Source organism: Vigna angularis, chromosome 1, assembly GCF_016808095.1.
Source record: "Vigna angularis cultivar LongXiaoDou No.4 chromosome 1, ASM1680809v1, whole genome shotgun sequence".
Classification (NCBI taxonomy): Eukaryota; Viridiplantae; Streptophyta; class Magnoliopsida; order Fabales; family Fabaceae; genus Vigna; species Vigna angularis.
Genome location: NC_068970.1, coordinates 47,467,048 through 47,487,164, shown reverse-complemented (window position 1 = coordinate 47,487,164; position 20,117 = coordinate 47,467,048). Strand labels below are relative to the sequence as shown.

The 20,117-nt window shown below is 36.5% G+C and overlaps 1 long non-coding RNA gene across 1 annotated transcript; it reads right to left on the bottom strand.

The window, feature by feature from the left end:
- Positions 1 to 16,727: 16,727 nt before the first annotated feature.
- LOC108322817 (uncharacterized) lies at positions 16,728 to 19,302 on the bottom strand. The gene is made up of 4 exons (XR_008250551.1): positions 18,762 to 19,302; positions 18,441 to 18,663; positions 17,512 to 17,655; positions 16,728 to 17,133 (listed from the first exon to the last, which is right to left on the bottom strand). It is a non-coding gene; the product is annotated as an uncharacterized LOC108322817 (long non-coding RNA).
- Positions 19,303 to 20,117: the final 815 nt, after the last annotated feature.

The following is a 20,117-nucleotide window of genomic DNA, read 5'->3' as shown; positions in this document are numbered from 1 at the left end:
TTCCAAATGTCCCAAAATATTTACAGAATTTTCCTTGCACTCAATAATGTAAGTAATTAGTCTCAGATAATTCAAATTAAGTAAAATAAGAATTTCTGATCAAACTAAGCACATTTAGTGAAAACAGGAAAATACTGAACAATTAAGCACAATTCCCTAATTAAATTTAGCATAATAAACTAAGTGCAGTGAAGAAAATAATGATTCATCAATGACATTATATCAGTTAGCAATTACATAACCAATGTCTAGTAATGTCATCCACTTGTTCCTATTAGCCTGTAGTGAATAAAACAAGTTGTTAGAAAAAATAAATATAATAAATAAAATACATAAAACGGGAAACACTTACCGCTGACTGTGACTGCACCAACAAAGACTTCCTCAGTTCTTCTAGTCTATCATAGCCTTCTACTAGACTTGCGTATTCATCACGCCATTGACTGACCATCTATATCCACAATGACCATCAGCCACAACATCAACAACGTCCACAATGAAGGTGTGAGTAATAGAATGAAACTGGTCTATCATTGGAACTCTTCTTTTCTTCACTACAATTGGCTTTGATTGTAATTTACTTCTCACAGATGAAGATTCATAGGTTGAATGAAAGGAGTCCACATGCTCAAAATATGATGGATCCCGCATAGTAGACCTTTCTCTTCGTTGAACTTTACTTTTTTGTGCATCCTTTGTCTTGACTTTATGTAATGGAGGGACCATTGATGTCATTATAGGACAAGTAATGTCAAGTAACTTCTGCTTGATGGTGACTTTACCTCCAATGTCAACCTCATTGAATCGTTCTTCTACTTGTTTCAACTCATCTTTAATGGATAATTGGAGCCTGGTTTCATTTAATTCAACATTTGAGAAATGCAATCTTCGCCACATGATATGAAATTCACCCAAATGGATCATCCCAGGATTATAGCGTGCTAATTCACATGCACAGGGGACACCAAATGTACATCTCAATACGCATCCACACTTTGATGAGTCCAATCCTATCTGCTGCACTCTTTCCAATTCCTCAACAATGAGATCCAATACATATGGAGAGACACACCCAATAAGTTTTCTATATCTATATCCTTTAAAAAAGTCACTTGTGAGCAACAAACTTCTTTCAAATGATGCCTTAATCTTGTTGTGTTGTAGGATAACGACGTTATGAATACTATCCAACCAAGAACATAAATCACCCATACTATTGCCCAAAACTTTCTTCAGGCTCCAATGAGCAGATTCAACCCTAAAATAAAAGAAAAATCATCAACAAGTGCAAAAAAATATTTATCTACAAAACAAATAAGTAAAATAACATTACAACATACCTATTTGTGGTTGTGTTCCCTAAATGCATTACTCTGTTCGTCCATAACTTTATAAAGTATGTACTGTACGAATTAATCCATGTCTGATTCACATATTCACATAACAGACATTAGTGCAAAATTGGGCTTTAACGTCACCCCGTAGACGTCGGACCACAAAATAACCAACGTAAATTATTGACCGGTGACATTTTCGTAAATAAGTGGACATATAGACGTCGGTTAGGATGGGCCCCGACGTCTATATTATTATAGACGTCGGAGCCCCTCCTAACTGGCCTCTTAATGCTTGACAAGTAGGTGAAAAATCATTTTTTTTTCGCCTTAGAGACGTCCGATCCCGTCACCCTGACATCTATATTCGATTATAGACGTCGGTGCCCCTCCTAACGGACGTGTATATGTCTGACAGGTAGATGAAAAGTCATTTTCTTTCGCCGTACAAACGTCGGATCACGCCATCCGACGTCTAAATGGCTTGATGAAAAGTTGTTTTGGACATCATATATGTGAGGACCCCGACGTCTAGGCTAGAATAGACGTCGGTTCACCTGGGGAGCCGACGTCTAGTTTGTTGTTGAATCAAACACCAAACCTGCTGTTACGAGCACTTCATCCTCTTCCTTCTCGCTTTTTCTCTCTGCGGCATTGCTTTTCTAGGTGCGTTTTTGTCTCTTTTGAACTGTTTAAACGTAGTTTTATTTCGATTATATTAGTCTTTGGTTGATTATCTTTCATTTGAACCGATTAAAATGAGTTTTTGTTGTGTTTTGGTGCAGTTTTTCTCGTGTCTTAGGGTAGGGTTGTATCGCAGTCTCCCTTTGCTAGTTTCCTCGTAAGAAAAGCTTGCGTCTTTTGGATGTCTTATAGCGTTTCAACCAAAAACTGAACTTCGGTCATTGCCTAGTTCTATTGTCACCGTTCGTTTTCATTGGCGGTTTTAATGGAACTAGGCAATGACCCATATTCGGTTTTCGGTTGAAATGCCATAAGAGATCCAAAAGACGCAACCTTTTCTATGACGAAACTAGCAAAGGAAGAAGGTGCTACTACGTTACCCAAAGACAAGAGATGTAGTAGATGTCAGTTAATGCAATGTCCGACGTCTATGGAGCCCTTTAGACGTCGAGGTCATGCAGTAACCGACGTCTATAAAGACGTCGGACCTGTTTGAGTCCGACGTTTGATTAACGTCACCCACAAAGACGTCAGTTCTAGAGTTGACGTTAAAAGGCCAATATAACAGACATTAAATGCCCTTTCTACACTAGTGAGAAGCCATGAACTACTCGCGTATTAAAGACCATTCACATACTCAACAAACAAGGTCTGATAAGCACAATCCATCACCTTTTCCCATGCATCCATCAACACATCCCAAGCCTTAGTAGAATTAACTAACATTTTTCATTTAGCTTTAACATTTTTAAGGATGTGGAATCGACATAACATCTGATATGACTCAGGGAATACATTTGCAATGAACATTCATCAAAGCCAAGTCTCGGTCAGTGACAATGACTTTAGGACCACCCTTAGATGTTCAAAAATAAACCTTTTAGCTTTTCCAAAGCCCATGTGAAATTACTTTTCCTTTCAATAAACAAGAAACCAAACGCGGCTGAGAAGGTTAACCCTGTAGACGTCATGCCCACAATCTCAAGCAACAGAAGTCTATATTTGTTTGCTTTATATGTGAAGTCCATAAAAAATACAACATTAAATGAGTTTAAGAATTTCACCGCATTAGGATGTGTCCAAAATAGGTCAGTAACAACCTCTGAATCGTCAGCACACCTGCTCCAATGAATGTACTTATCCTGGTCCAACAACATCATAAGCTGTTGTAGTTTAGTTCTGGACCCTCTCAATGATCGTTTATACGCTTGCCTTGCGTTGTAGATTTCTTTAATTGTTGTGACATTTCGATCATTATTTTCTTTTAAGGTTAATAAAATATTTGTAGGTGTAACTTTACTCTTTGTCATATCAACTAGTAATGATTGCTCACTCATATTTAACCTGCCAGCATAAGAGTGACCAACTAAAGTTTCAGCCAACTCATGGTTGTGATGTCCACACATCACCTCAACACCCATCCGTCCTCATCTAAACATGGTTTACCCTTTAATCTAAACGGACACTCATATTTAGAGTTCTGTATACACTAGCCACCGCATCGACTTTGTATTTCCGATATTTCTCCCTTCTTTCACATCTAAGTATGACGAACGTTTTTCTTCCCTGTACACTAGTAGCTATGTCAGATCTTACTATTACCACAACAAATCCTAAATCATAAGTCATCCCTCTTACCCATTCAATTAAGTGCTCCCGTGAACGAAATATTTCATTTGTGGTAAATTTATTTGTCAAATCTTCCTCTACAACTTCGTTGATGAATGAACAGAAATCAGATATGAAACTAGAATCAATTTGAGAATCCATATGAAGATATTCAACCATTTTAAACAATAATCACCTATAAAATTATAATGAGTCTCATTAACATAATTAATAATTAATCAAACAAATATAAAATAATTAATATAACTAAATTATATAATTCATATAATTAAACTAATAAGTAATTTTTTATATAATTATAAAATTGTTAACAATTAAAAAATACAAAAATCATACATAAAAAATATATATCTACATTATTAAAATATAATCATAAATAAAAATAAACTAATATATTATATAAAAACATTAAATTTATAAACTAATTATATATAACTTGATAAATACAAAAATATAAATATAAACTAATAACATTAAAGATCTTCAAAAATACATCATTAAAATACATCAAAAATATATTAAAAATAATACATCAAAACATGTAAATTACATTATTAAAATATCTTCAAAAATAATATAAAAGTAATAACAATAAACTAATAAAAACAAAAGTTTAAAAAATATTACCCTTAAACGGGTCTGCGGATGTCAACATCTGTTGAAGGTAAAACGGATATCCACATCTCTTTTACGTTCAACGGATGTTGACATTCGCTGACAGATGCTCACATCCGTTTAAGGGTAATATTATTTTTTTAGGATTTATTACGCACCTAGGACGAACCTTTGAACTGCACCTTCACCACTTTCACCACCGCACCTTTAAGCACCACCATTGAGACTGACCTCTCGCATCGTTAGATCAGTTCCTTGCACCACCACCAAGCTTTGCAACCTCTCATTAAGCACACCATGAAACACACTCACACCACCACCACAACACAACTCACCACACTCTCACAACACAATGAAACAATGAAATAGCAAAAGTAAATAAGAAGAGCTTTTGTGCTTGTTGTTGCATGCATTCATATAGGGGACCATTAATAGGTCGTTAATGAGGAAGTTGAAAAATATTAACCCTAAAACTTAAATTTTACTGAAGGGCAAAATAGGAATGGAAAGGTGCTGGGAGCAATCATTGGTGGTGTAGGGAGCAATGCTCTAACTTTCATGCATTTCTGAGTTATCATGAATGCCCATTAAAAAAAGTAAAATAACCTTTTTAATATATCATTTGGACTCACCTGAAAGGTGGAAGAAATGAGGAAGGAGTCTAAGAACCGAATACAGTTTATTAGAATCGAATACAACTGCTCGTAGAACCGAATACAACCTATTGAAATCAAATATATTTTTTGCAATTGAATACATTTTTGGCTGAAATCGAATACCGTTTCTAAAATCAATTACATATATGTTGAAATCGAATACATAGTCTCTAGAATCTAATAAATCTCCATTGTGTTTTGTTGTGAATTGGAATCAGATACATAATTCTTGAAGTCGATTCCAGCCACAACAAAAACTATTTAAACATTTCTTCTTAAATCCTTACATATCCAAGCAAAGTGTCAGGATTCAAAATTCATCTATCTCAAATCTTCGCTTTCATTAGCGAATAAGTCATCACAAACACAAACAAATAAATTAGGTCGCAATTCTATCTTTGTTAATAATCATAAAACGAAGAAAGCCAAAGTCTTGCATTCCAGTTGGGAAGAGAATCATTGCTGAAATAGAAATTATGGAAAGAGAGGTAAGATTAGACTGGAAATATAAACTGGAAATAGTAACCAAAACATAAACTGAAGACAATTATGGATCAATTACAGAATTGCAGTGTCACTAAGTTTATTGAAGAAATTTAGCATTTAAATGCAAAAATGAGGAAATTTGGATTAAATGCTAAACCTGTTAAATCTGTAAACTATAAAACCTAAAATCTGTAAAACTGGAACTAAATGTAACATAATGCAATTAACTATAAAGCAAACTAAAAGCTATAAACTAAAATTGAAACAACAGCAGAAGTTCAAATTAAAATTAGAAGAAACAAGAGCAATAAACAAAAGTTGAAAATTGAACTAACGAAAAACAAAAATTGGAAACATGAACTGGAAATTGCAGTTACAACTGAAATTGAAATGAATTGAACATTTGAATTAACTTGTAAAAGTAGGAAATCAAAAGAAAATTCAGCAAACAGAGAATCAAAAGCAAAGATAGCTGTACATAAAAAAAGAACAAGATTTCAGAACTATTTACTTTGAATTCAAATTCAATTAAAAAAATAAAAACAAGAGTTTAACAAAAAATTTCCCTTGCATTGTTTTCCAAAACATTAGCAAATGGGTTGACTTTTCAGCAATTATGTTGCTTTATATCTTATAAAAAAATTGCAACTGATTTAAAGATTTCAGTTGAGAGAATAGTTTAAAAGGAAATGATTATAAATATGACCTAAATCAATCCGTAAAAGTCAAATTCTGGATAAAATCAACTAATAAAATTTAATAGAAAAAGAGCAAAGCCAGGTAATGGATTCGCGACTCAGACGACTTGAAAATTTTAAATTCTTCACAAGTCTTTGAGAAATACTATTTAAATGAAGAATAAGTCAATAACTCTATTTTGTATTAGATTTCTTTATAATTACCTTATATTAAATAGTTTTCAAATTAAATATTTAATAAATTAAATTTTTATTTAAGTTTGTTTATAATATTTTCTCTATAAATTAAGTTTTCTAAAATATAAAATATTAATGTTATTTACATTATAAATTAGTCTTAATTATTTTTATTTAGTTAAAATAAAAGAACAAAAAAACAGATTAAAAAATTGAAAAGTTGTAATATTAGTTGTTATATGTAAAAACTAAACTGTAACTACTTTAACTGTCAAATGACAGTCCGCCACTTTTGTATCCGGTACACATATATACCTTACTTTGGTTAATGAGAACAACTCTCGTTTTCTCTCTTTCTTTGCATTACACTTTTTGCTACACTCTCTCTTCACTGTTGTATTCTCTCTAACACCTATCGGTGCTAACAGTGGATCAGGAGCGATAGGTTCCGAAATTTGGTGAAGTTTTGTGACGTTCAAGAAGACGCCTCAAGAAGAAAGGAGTGTGGAAGTGATGGCCGAAATGATTCACAGTAACCTACTGGTATTTGACGGCAAGGGTTACGATGATTGGTGCATGAAAATGGAAGCGATTCTTGGGTTTCAAGAAGTTGATGAAATAGTGAAAAAAGGTTTTCAAGAACCTTCGAAAGGCGATTCCGAAGAGGTGAAGAAGCTGTGCAAAGAAAACATAACGCTTGACTGCAAAGCAAGGATGCTATTGCATCAATGCATTTTTGCCTCAATCTTTCAAAAGGTATCAAAAGCTGCCACAGCCAAAGAGGTCTGGGACATTCTACAAGATGGTTATGGTAATTTCGGCAAGGTGAAGAAGGTCCGTTTGCAGTCCCTACAGAGGCAATATGAGCTCCTATGCATGGGGGAGCATGAAACGATGGTGGAGTATATTGGCATAATTCAGATCGTGGTGAATGCTATGAGAGCATGTGATAAGGTTGTGAAGGACAAAAAGATTGTCGAGAAGATACTTCAAACCTTAACACCATAGTACGATCTCATCGTGGTTGCCATAGAGGAATGCAAGGATCTTGAAACAATGAAAGTGGAAGAACTGCGGAATTCTCTGGAGGCGCATGAGCAGAGATTAATCGAAAGGAAGAATGCGGAAAAGGCACTGGTTCAAGGCACAAATCAAGCCTTGCAAGTCAGAAGTAATCAAAGCTTCAAGAGCCGAGGAGTTGGAAGAGGTAGAGGATGGACACGCGGTGGCCGAACGGGTGGTAGAAGCGTAAATTCTTCTGATCAGCACACGAAAGTTAATGGCAGTGAGCAAAAAGAGGGAAACAAAAGAGGAGGAAGACAGTCGAGAGGCAGACACAAAAGGAATTTCAACAAGATAAATGATCAATGTTACACGTGCAACAAGTTTGGGCATTACTCTGTGGAATGCTGGCACAACGAAGGGGCAAAGAACACCAAGAATGATGAGGCAACGAATCTTGCTCAAGACGCATGCGGTTCAGAGTCTGACCATGTTCTTTTGATGAGTACAATCGAACGGTTGTTGCCTTTTAACCGAACTGGTGTCGACGAAGAAACTGAATGACTGTCGTCTTCAAACCGAACAAGAGTTGACAGACAGATATCATCTTCACACTGAACGACCATTGACAAAAACCAAACGAGTGTTGATAAACGAGTGTCGTCTTCAGACCGAACGAATGACGACAATGGGATGTTGTCTAAAGATCGAACTGATGAAGACAATGGAATGTTGTCTAAAGACCGAATGGGGGTTTACAATTGGATGTCGTCTAAAGACTGAACGGGTCTTGACAATTGGATGTCATCTTCAGACCGAACGGGTTTTGATGAAGAAACCGGACGGCTGATGTCTTCAAACCGAACGGGTGTTGATGAAGAAACGGACGACTATTGTCTTCAGACTGAATGGGAGTCGATGAGGAAACCGGATGAATGTTGTTGTCGAAAGAATCGAGCCATGTAGAGGATGAAATGAGTTGGTACTTGGACATAGGGTGTTCCAATCACATGACGGGTAAAAAAGATTGGTTGATCGATCTAGATACGAGTATAAAGAGCAGTGTAAGATTTGTAGATAATAGCGTGATCATGGTTGAAAGAGTGGGCAAGATTCTGATCACAGGTACTACAAGAAAAAATTGAATTACATACAACCAAAATCCGTATATAAGGTCCAAAATCCGTATATAACACTTAGTTATATACGACTTACATAAGGATAAAAATCCGTATATAAAACTATCATAGCTAAATTATATATGGATTTATCCGTATATAAATTATATATATAAATTATATACGGATTAATCTGTATATAAATTATATACGGATAAATCCGTATATAATATCCGTATATAATTATGTATGGATAAATCCGTATGTAATATCCGTATATAACTATAGTTTTTTTAAAAAAAAAATTAGGTAATCCTAGATTACACCACCAAATTGCTTTTAGGAGTTTTATATATCTGAGTAAAGATAAATACAACCACCAAATTCCTTTTAGGAGTTTTATATATCTGACTAGAGATAAATACAACCATCAAAATGCTTTTACAACTAATGCAATACATAAATCAATCATGAATTACTTAAAAATACAACATAATAGACATACACGATTGAATATTTTTTTAGTTTGAATAATATCAAACTTTGTACAAACATGGATGAAGTTAAGTATGAACATCTAAATAAATTAACAATCACGTGTATCTTAGTTGATTTTCACATTGTAAATCAATATACAATTAAACTGCTAAAGGTAACATTTTTAAAAGCTAATTAACTTTTATTTTCATATTGTAAATCAATATACAATTAAACTTCTAAAGGTAACATTTCTAAAAGCTAATTAACTTCCTTCATAGCCTGAAATGGAAGATTAGAATAAATCTCCTTCCTAAAGGAAAATTTCATCCCTTTACCTTCATCTTTATTTAGAATCCAATTTCATCATTAAGTGGGATTTTGTGTTCCTAAATCAGCAGTTCCTTCGCTTTGCTAATATCTGGCTTCCTTATATGTAAATCATCAACTGTGTTTGACTTGTATTCTATTGTAATATTGGAATCAATTGTTTCCTTAATAACATGCATGTTTAAATTCATGCATTAAATTAAAAGTCTTTCAAAACTTACATATAAACAATACATGATCAATCTCAAAAGATTTCATGTAACTCGCGTTGCCAGGAACTAATAGTTTAGATTTATGGTTTGTTTTAGTACGTGCACTTGCACACAAACAAAAGAATTTATTTGAATCTATTTTGTGTTATAGTAATAAGTCTCAAATATTAGCAAAGCAACTGATCCAAAAACACCACGATAGTAAATAGTGGGATGGTCATTATAAATACAAGATAAATAACTTAAAATCTATATATCACAAACCAATAAATGTTTAAGCACAACGAACCATCCAAAGTTAAAGATAAATCCATAATTTATAATCAAGACTAATGCTATTATTCCATCAAATATGTTTTGGTAAATTTTTTATGGGTCTGGTAAATAACCTTAGAAGAAATCCAACTCTACATGCATTGGAAAATGGCCATGAGGGGAAGATATTCTGGTAAGAAAAGACTAACCTGTCTTCCTGACTTTTACTTATTAGCTCTTGCATTTTCTCCACCGCATGTACAAAGCAAGCCCGTACTTCAACTTCCTATTTAGTCCCTGGACCTATTTCTCCTCAATCAATACCATCTTTGCATCAAGACCAAGCTTTCCACGTGTCTATTTCAACCCATGCAGGGAATGCAAATACTTTAATGCAAGCACCTAACATTGAACAAAAACTCATGTTCTAGACAATGTAAGTGAAAAAAAAACAAAGCTATATATTCCACTGATTATCAATATAAAGAGTAATAAGTTATCAAACAATTATTTCTTCTTACTAATAATGCTAGAAAGTGAAAAATTATTCGGACATCTCAACATTTAGAATATTGTCTTTCATCTTAGTTTCGTACTTTACAATATTGTCTTACAGTAAAATAAGCTTAGCTAACTTTTAATGTTTTTATATGAGTGTCTAACTCTATCTTAATTTTTCTTTCAGCCCAAGTCTATATTTTTTATATCAAACATAAAAGTTCCACTTTAATAAAGTACATTTTTGTTATTTATCTTCCATGTATAAGAAATGTAATTTTAAAATCTCGTAATGTATACTGTTAGAATTATTGGTTTATGGGTGAGTGTGTATGAGCTGTGTGTGAGTGTGTATGAGTGGTGTGTGAGTTGTGTTAAGTGTATTACAACTAGAGAGCACTCTCTCTAGTTCTATAAATGTAAGATGAATAGTGGAAATGAAATAAGTCATTTGAGAAATATTTTCTCCTCTTTTAGATCTCAAGTTGGTTTCAGAGCGGGTTCATCCTGCTCTGGTTTCCGTGTGTTGTCCACCAGCACTGTCACTGCTGGTTGTACCTGTCCGGTGTCGTTCGTAGTTGTCTGTGGCTGTCTCGCCACTATCTGCAGCTGTCAACTGCAGTTTCAAGTTCTTCAACTTGGTTGTCAGCCATCCTGGTATTTGTCAACTACCGTCTGTCGTCGTCCACCTCCGTCTGCCGCCGTCCGCCGCTGTCCGCCGCCGTCCGCCGCCGTCCGCCGTCACCGCTCCGTCTGACGACCACTGGATCTGGTTCGCCTCTTCACGCGACAGCCAACCCCACCGGTGGGTTCGCCTGATTCTCCGTCACGCGCCGTCACGCGCCGCCTCTTTGCGCGCTGCGAACAGGCGCGTGCTGCCCACGCGCCGCCCTCTGCTCACCGGAAAGTCTCCGCGCCACCTCCATAGCTGTCGCCCTCATCTCCTCTGTCCATTCTGACCCTCAAAATCTTACTTTGGTGGGTCCAGAAGCTTCCCTTTAAGAAAACCTTAAGAAACCCTATAGGGTTTTCTGGTCCTTCACGGTTTTTCTGATTCCCTCTCCTGTTTTTGTCGAAGAATGGCATCTGGAAGTGCTCTCTCTTTCTCTGGAAGTCCCTCAATCACTTCCGAAAAGCTAAATGGAAAGAATTATATGTCTTGGTCTGGTGCTGTAGAAATGTGGTTCCTTGGTCAAGGACGTTATGACCACCTTGAGCAAGATGGGAGTCAAGTACCATCTGACATGGCTGAACAATGGAAACAAGCTGATTTTCAATTATGTGCCCTATTGTGGCAATCTGTGGAACCCCGACTTTTGATATCTCTTAGAGCCTTCAAGACATGTCACACCTTTTGGAAGAAAGCTCAAAGCATTTATGCTAATGATATTCAACGTCTCTATGATACTGCAAACAAGCTCGCCTGTCTCAAAATGATAGATCATGATATGGTCTCCTTCATGACTGAAGCCCAAGCAGCTGTGGAAGAATTGAGAATGTTCTTGGAATCTTCAGAAGATATCAAAAAGAAACTTGACCAGTATTATATGGTGATGATCCTCCGTACTTTGCATCCAGATTTGAATCACATCAGAGATCAACTTCTGACAAGTCATGAAGTCCCTTCCTTGGAAGCTTTGACCACACGTCTTCTTCGTGTTCCTGTGTCTCAGTCTTAGGAAGCTCATGAAACAATAGAACCATCTGTCATGGTTGCCACGCGAGGAAGAGGAGGACGTGGAACTAGAGGAGGAGGTCGTGGAGGACGTGGAGGTCGAGGACGTCAATGCTCTTACTGTAACAGGATGGGTCACACCCGAGAAAACTGCTACTCCTTGCATGGTTTTCCTTCAAAAAGCGCTAATATCTCTCAGTCCTCAAGTACGTCCACAGCTTGCATTTCTCAATCCATGGCAGGTCCAAATTCATGGGTAATTGATTCGGGTGCTTCTGATCACATTTCTGGTAATACCTCATTGTTCTCAAATCTTTCCCTCCAAGAAAAACCCCATTTCATTACCCTTGCAAATGGCTCTAAAATTTGTTCAAAGGGAGTCGGTCAAGTTTCCCTGTCTCCCTCTCTAACTCTGAAATCCGTTCTTTTTGTTCCTAGCTGTCCATTCAATTTAATTTCCCTAAGTCAGTTAACCAAAATATTAAATTGTTCAATAACGTTTGATTCAAAATCTTTTGTTATACAGGAGCGTGGCTCGGGGAGACAGATTGGAGAAGGATATGAAGCTGGAGGTTTATACCATTTTGGATTTCGTCCACGGGTATCTTGTGTTGCCGCTCTTCCTCCTAAAGTGTTACATGATCGGTTTGGCCATCCTAACTTGTCAAAATTAAAAAAGATGTGTCCTGAACTTAGTGGTCTTCAGACTTTAGAATGTGAGTCTTGTCAACTAGGAAAACATGTTAGATCTGTCTTTCCTAAAAGATCTCAATCAATGTGTACTTCTAGTTTTTCTATTATTCATTCTGATGTTTGGGGACCTAGTCGCGTCTCTTCTTTTGGTTTTCGGTATTTTGTTACCTTTATTGATGAGTATTCTAGATGTACTTGGGTTTATCTGATGAAAGATCGCTCTGAATTGTTACCCATTTTCACATCCTTTTTGAATGAAATCAAAAACCAATTTGGCCAAGTTATTAAAGTCTTAAGAAGTGATAATGCTAAAGAGTATTTCTCATCAACTTTTTCTTCACTTCTTAGCTCCCATGGTATTTTGCATCAGTCCACTTGTCCTCATACACCCCAGCAAGATGGTATAGCAGAAAGAAAAAATAGACACTTGGTTGAAACGGCTCGTACCCTTTTGCTTGGTGCTCATATTCCTGTTCATCACTGGGGGGATGCCATCTTAACTGCATGTTTTCTTATTAATAGAATGCCCTCCTCCTCTCTCAATAATAAAGTTCCTTTCTCCATTCTCTTTCCCAATAACCTTCTCTTTCACACCTCTCCTCGAGTCTTTGGTTGTGTTTGTTTTGTTCACGACATGTCTCCGGGGCTCGACAAACTCTCTGCTCGTGCAATCAAATGTGTATTTTTGGGCTACTCTCGCCTTCAAAAAGGGTATCGATGTTACTCTCCTGAAACCAAAAAATACTACATGTCTGCTAATGTTACCTTCTTTGAACAGACACCTTTCTTCTCTCCATCTGTTCAAGATGTTCATATCCTCCAACAGGTACTTCCTCTTCCAGTGGTTGAGTCTAATATCTCAAATACCTCAGTCAATCCAAGTCATACCCAAGGTCCTCCCGAACCTTCCTCTCCACATACTGATATCCTTCGACACAGTACCCCGATGGATACTCCTCTTCCAGAAAATGGTGGATCTTCTTCTTCAGATTCTTCTCCGTCACCATCTCCTGTCACGTCTCCTGATGAAGATGATTCTGGTTGGCCCATTGCTCTCAGAAAAGGTAATCGTTCCACTCGAAACCCTCATCCCATTTATAATTTTCTTAGTTATCACAGAGTATCTCCCTCCTTTTATTCACTTTTATCCTCAGTATCTGCTGTGGTTATTCCTAAAACTGTGAAAGAAGCACTTGATCATCCTGGATGGCGACAAGCCATGATTGAAGAAATGCAGGCTCTTGACCACAGTCAAACTTGGGAGCTTGTGCCACTTCCCTCAGGCAAAAAGGCTGTTGGTTGTCGATGGGTATATGCAATTAAAGTCGGTCCTAATGGTGACATTGATAGACTCAAAGCTCGACTGGTTGCAAAAGGGTACACTCAGGTTTATGGTCTTGATTATTGTGATACCTTCTCTCCCGTGGCAAAAATGACTACCATTCGATTGTTCTTTGCAATGGCAGCCATTCGTCATTGGCCACTTCATCAACTGGATATCAAAAATGCCTTTCTCCATGGTGATCTTGAGGAAGAAGTTTATATGGAGCAACCTCCTGGGTTTGTTGCTCAGGGGGAGTCTGGTATGGTTTGTAAATTGAACCGATCTCTATATGGGCTCAAGCAATCACCACGTGCTTGGTTTGGAAAGTTTAGCTCCATTGTTCAAAAATTTGGGCTAAAACGCAGTGAAGCAGATCATTCAGTCTTTTATTATCATTCGTCTCCAGGAAAATGTGTTTACTTGATAGTATATGTTGATGATATAGTTATTACAGGAAATGATACTACTGGAATATCTCAATTGAAGGAGTATTTGTGTAGACATTTCCAAACCAAGGATCTTGGGAGCCTCAAATACTTCCTAGGCATTGAAGTAGCTCAGTCAAAAGATGGAGTTGTAATCTCCCAAAGGAAGTATGCTCTGGATATTTTGCAAGAAACAGGCATGATTGATTGTAGACCGGTTGATAGCCCTATGGATCCAAATCAAAAATTAACAACAGAAGAAGGTGAGTTATTCTCCGACCCAGAGAGATATAGGAGGCTAGTTGGAAAACTAATCTATCTTACTATTACAAGGCCGGATCTATCTTTTGCAGTTGGAGTGGTTAGTCAGTTCATGCAAGCTCCATGTGTTGACCATTGGAATGCTATCATTCGCATTCTAAGGTATGTAAAAAAGGCTCCTGGGCAAGGGCTGTTATATGAAGAAAAAGGAAGCCTTCAAGTATCAGGATATTGTGATGCTGATTGGGCAGGTTCTCCTATTGATAGACGATCTACTACGGGATATTGTGTTTTCCTTGGAGGAAACATTATCTCATGGAAAAGTAAGAAACAAAATGTAGTGGCTCGATCAACAGCTGAAGCTGAATATAGGGCAATGGCTTCATTAACATGTGAACTTATATGGGTGAAGCAGTTCCTTCAAGAACTTAACTTCTGTGACATCCAGGGTATGAAGATGTATTGTGATAACCAAGCTGCTCTTCACATTGCATCAAATCCAGTGTTTCACGAGAGAACCAAACATATAGAAATTGATTGTCATTTTGTTCGGGAAAAGTTATTGTCAAAAGAAATATGTACTGAGTTTGTTGGATCAAATGACCAACTTGCAGATATGTTGACTAAGTCATTAAGGGGACCTCGGATTGAGTTTATTTGTTCCAAGCTTGGCACATACAATTTGTATGCTCCAGCTTGAGGGGGAGTGTTAGAATTATTGGTTTATGGGTGAGTGTGTATGAGCTGTGTGTGAGTGTGTATGAGCTGTGTGTGAGTGTGTATGAGTGGTGTGTGAGTTGTGTTAAGTGTATTACAACTAGAGAGCACTCTCTCTAGTTCTATAAATGTAAGATGAAGAGTGGAAATGAAATAAGTCATTTGAGAAATATTTTCTCCTCTTTTAGATCTCAAGTTATACCAAAAGTGTTTAAATCTAGTTATATATATATATATACGAAAAAAAAGTAGTAACTATTTTCCACAGGTTCCACACTAATCCCAGAGTCAATAAAAATGCCATGAACAAACCAATGGCTTTCCCTTTTATAGAGTATACATGCCATCTAGGGATAGTCTTTTTATACATGTAAATTATCACCATCAGGCAACAACCAAATTATTTATACATGTAAATTATCACCATTGGTAATGTGATGAAATGAGCATAGTGCGCACTACATGCCAAGACAATGAATCTAATGTAAATAGACAAGCACTGAGTAGTTTTGTATTTAATTCATGAGACAAGTTTGGCACTATATTTTTTGACTAATGAGTAATGACTATGAAATAAGAATTTTGAAGCTAACCAATTCCATTGAAAACTATAGAATATGTTACACAAAACAAAACTTTGTGCCTTCTTCGTAGCTTGGTTTGAAACGTGGAAACAATTGTTGAAATTTAAGGATTACATCTTTTTTGGGACAATAGTTTTGCTTCAAATATCAAGTGACCAAAAATACTCCAGTAGAATGAAAAAGGAACTACACAATATCGATTTTAATTGACACAACCAAAACACAAAATGGATTAATAGCTAAGGTGGTAGGGAGCAAATGAGAACACAACATCAATGCATCAAAATAATTTTTTCTCTGCTTTGAGACAGAAAAATAGTTGCGGTAGAAAAATAGTTGCGACAATACATACATCACTCCTGTCAGTTTGAGCTAGTGGTCACGAGCATGTTTTCTTCCACCACAAATCCTTAAAAACAGGAAACAGAGTAAATGTCATTTTTGAAATCATTAATGTACACAAGAACCAGAAAAAAAAAGTTATATCAAACAAACTAAACAGATCTCATTAATTCTAACCTTTCTAAAGCAAGGTAACATCCTCCATTGATCCCTCGATGACCTCAACTACATTCTGGAGATTATTCGCTTTGACTAGTGCACGGGCTTGTTCTGACATCTTCGTCGCTTCCACTGCATACACCTTCCTCACGCCTGCTTGAGCTGACCATATAGCAAGAATGCCACTTCTAGTCCCCACATCCAAAACTTTCTTCTCCCAAATTAACTCACAAAGTCAGTTCAAAATCACTCACAATAAATCATAACATAAACACAAGCAATAACCATAACCAATGCTCTCAAACTATAACACGGCAGTAAATGTTATCTTATCCAATTCTTGTATCAATAAAATTATTCAAAAGTCATTTGGTAACAATAATTGATGATTATCATTATTCAAAAGCCAAGACAGTGGTTGAGATTCATGTAAACTTGCCATCATCAACGGTAAAGTCATCCCTTCCAGTAACTATGAAGCAATAATATACCAAATAAAAATATTGAAAAGTGGAACAAGAAATATTAACAAAGAGAAAATACAACATTTACTACCTGGTTAGTGGTCATTTGAAGATGACATGGTTAGAGCTTAAGTCTTCCCAAAAATACGACTAAGTTAAAAATGCAAAGAGTATCTCGTTTCCAAAATCTAAGCATTTCTTGTGGCTTCCGCGAATGCTTGGACGCGACTTCGACGATTCGCTGGTGATTATGGCGTGAAGGTTGACGACCTTGTCCTCCTCAAAGGGGATCTTAGGGTGACGCGCCTCGTGATGAATCTGCATAAAAAAGAGACTAAGCATGGAGGATGTCTTAGAACTAATAATGTAATGTATACAAAAAATTTAAACATGATAAGCAAGATGAAATTCAAAAATGATCTGTTTTACATAAAAGTTTATCTGAACCATGTAATACTCCTATTAAAAAGAACAAGATTGTTGAAATGCATCACATAACCATGCGTACTGATTATGCAGAAATGTAACAAGAATGATTTAGAGACAGTGGCAGTGATTGTAAACATCCAAGAACTAAATTAAATGTCGACTAGATGGCATATGTTATAGTCAAAGTTTTCTCTCAAGCATACTACACCTACACTTACAAATGAATCTTAATCCTCAAAAAGAAGAAAATTGAAGGAACTCAATTACCCAAGTTATCAAGGAAACTCTGTAATTCCTTCAAACCATGTGAACTCCTCTGTAAAATTCTTTAAGCTCATTCTGCCTCTTAAACATCAAATGTTTCATCTTACTGGCTTTGACAACATTTAATCGCTGGACCTCACCTTCAACCTGCAAATATATATATGATCAAACCACAAATACTTAAGTATTGAAGTGAACATCTGTATTCTAAGTTCAAATCAACAAAAGTTTCACCTGCTCAATGACTTCTAAAGAAAGATAACCACGGGTTGACACTTCATCCGCTAATGCTAAAATTAATGGAGTAACATGGCTAAACTTCTTTTGCTCATTAGTTGGTTTCTCCTAAGAGAACTCAATACATCCCAGAGAAAACGCATTAAAAACTTCATTTAGGTGAGTGAGTTTGAACCAGGAATAATAACATGTACGAAACTAATTACTTGACTTGCCAATGCCAGGTGTTTAGATGTGATGGACTTCAAACCAGACACTTGCACCAGAACTAAGAATTAGAAGACACTAGAATGAGAAAGCTCCATGGCCAATTAAATTGAAATGGGATCATGATAGACCAATGAACTATGTAGAGGAAGGAACCTAATACAGGATAAGTAGGGAAGCAAACTGTTGCAAAGCTACAATACAGGACCACAATGTCTAAGGCAAACTTCACCTGTCATTCCACATTTAAAGATAAAGAAGACATTCGTCAACTAGAGGTAAAATTAACTTCCAAAACATACTACCTACCCTTTCAACGAAAAACAAAACAGAAAAAGCAATGAAATGTAGTATAAGATTTGATGATACAAAATACAAAGTAGGAATTTCAATTTCCTTGGCATAATGGTTGACAAATGTCCGAGGTTTCACAGTAGAAAATAAGAGTATAGGACATTGTAATGAAGAAGAAAACTAAGTGATTTAACCTCGTCTGGAGCTCCAAGAGGGGTTTGGTCTTGGCATCAACGGCGACCCACTCTCCGGTCTCTCTCTTCTTCTTTTGCACTCTCACTTCCATGGTTTGGCCTAGGAATAAGTCCATCACCGTCTTTCACATTTCAGAAGCTCTATTCATCAAAATCAACTACATATTCAAGAACAAACGAATATATTCGGTGAATCTTTGCGCAAACCCCACAACGGACCATTCTGCATCAATCTCAACAGAGAAGAGAGGGATTTATGGACTTAAGGATTTAGGGATTTAGGGGACGAGCAAAGAAGAAGGTTTAAACGAAGAAACTTACCGATTGAATGAATAACTCTCCCAAGTGAGCATGATGTCCAACAAGGTGAGTGAACACGAGAATAATGGACGAACTTCTTCTCTTTGAGTGAGCGTGAGCGAGAAGAATAGTTAGTGTGGGACATTCTTCTTCTCTACCAGTGACCATGAGAGAGTGTGAGTGAGAAAGCTTTAGTCAGTAAGCACGAGACTTCGATGCTACCATTCCAGTCGTCTCCACGTGAGTCTAAGAATGAGTTAGGGTTCCAAGGGGAGAGCCAACGAGGAGGCATGACTGGTGGAGCGGTCTCTAGTCCCCTCAACCTTGTAATGGAGTACGTGGTAGCGGCTAGGGTTCGAGGAGAGGGAAACACGAAAGAGGCGTTTGCAGTGGAGGTTAGGATTTCAATCGAGGCTAGAGAAGAAGGGATGGATAAAAATGGTTCGATGAAAGGGAAGAACAAGAGCTCGAGAGGGAAGAACAAGAGGCGTGAGGAAGAAGAGGGGCTCGATGGCTGGACGAGAGGGAAGAAGAAGGAGTAGAAGAGAAATTTGGAGTATTGATTCTGACTCTTACGTTTTCTATTAGGTTTAGTTTTTTAATTATTTTTATTATTTATTATAAAATCCGTATATAACTGCTTAGATACAGATTTTATATAAGGATTTATCTTTCACAAAACTTCCCCAAAAGATGTTACCATTACATATCGATTTTATATACGGAAAATTTGTATATAAATTTTTTTCTCATTATATACAAAAAAATCCGTATTTAACTTATCCGTATATAAAATTCGTATATAATGAAATTTTTATCTATTAATCAAAATCTGTATATAATAATCCGTATGTAAATGACATTTTTCTTGTAGGATGACAGATCTGCATACGTGAATAATGTGCTGTATGTGTCGTCAATGAAAAGTAACTTGCTGAGTCTGGGACAGCTACTTGAAAAAGGATACACAATGTCAATGCAACAAAGGCACATAGAAGTGTTTGATGAAAGGCAACGTCTAGTGCTCAAGGCTTGTCTTGCCAGAAACCGAATGTTCAAGGTGAATCTAAATGTTGTTAACGTTTAGTGTTTTGCTGCTGTCAACGCTGAAGATGAAGGATGACTATGGCACTACAGATTCGGGCATTTGAATTTTAGAAGCTTGGGTCAATTAAAAGGCAAAGAATTGGTGAAGGGAGTTCCTCTGATCATAGCACCAAACAAAATTTGTGAAGGTTGTGCAGTCGGGAAACAAGTCAGGAAGATGTTTAAAAGGTTCGCTTCGAAGAGAGCAAGACAACTATTGGATGTTGTGCATTCAGACGTGTGCGGTCCTTTGACATGTCATCCTTTGAAGGTAACAAATATTTTTTACTT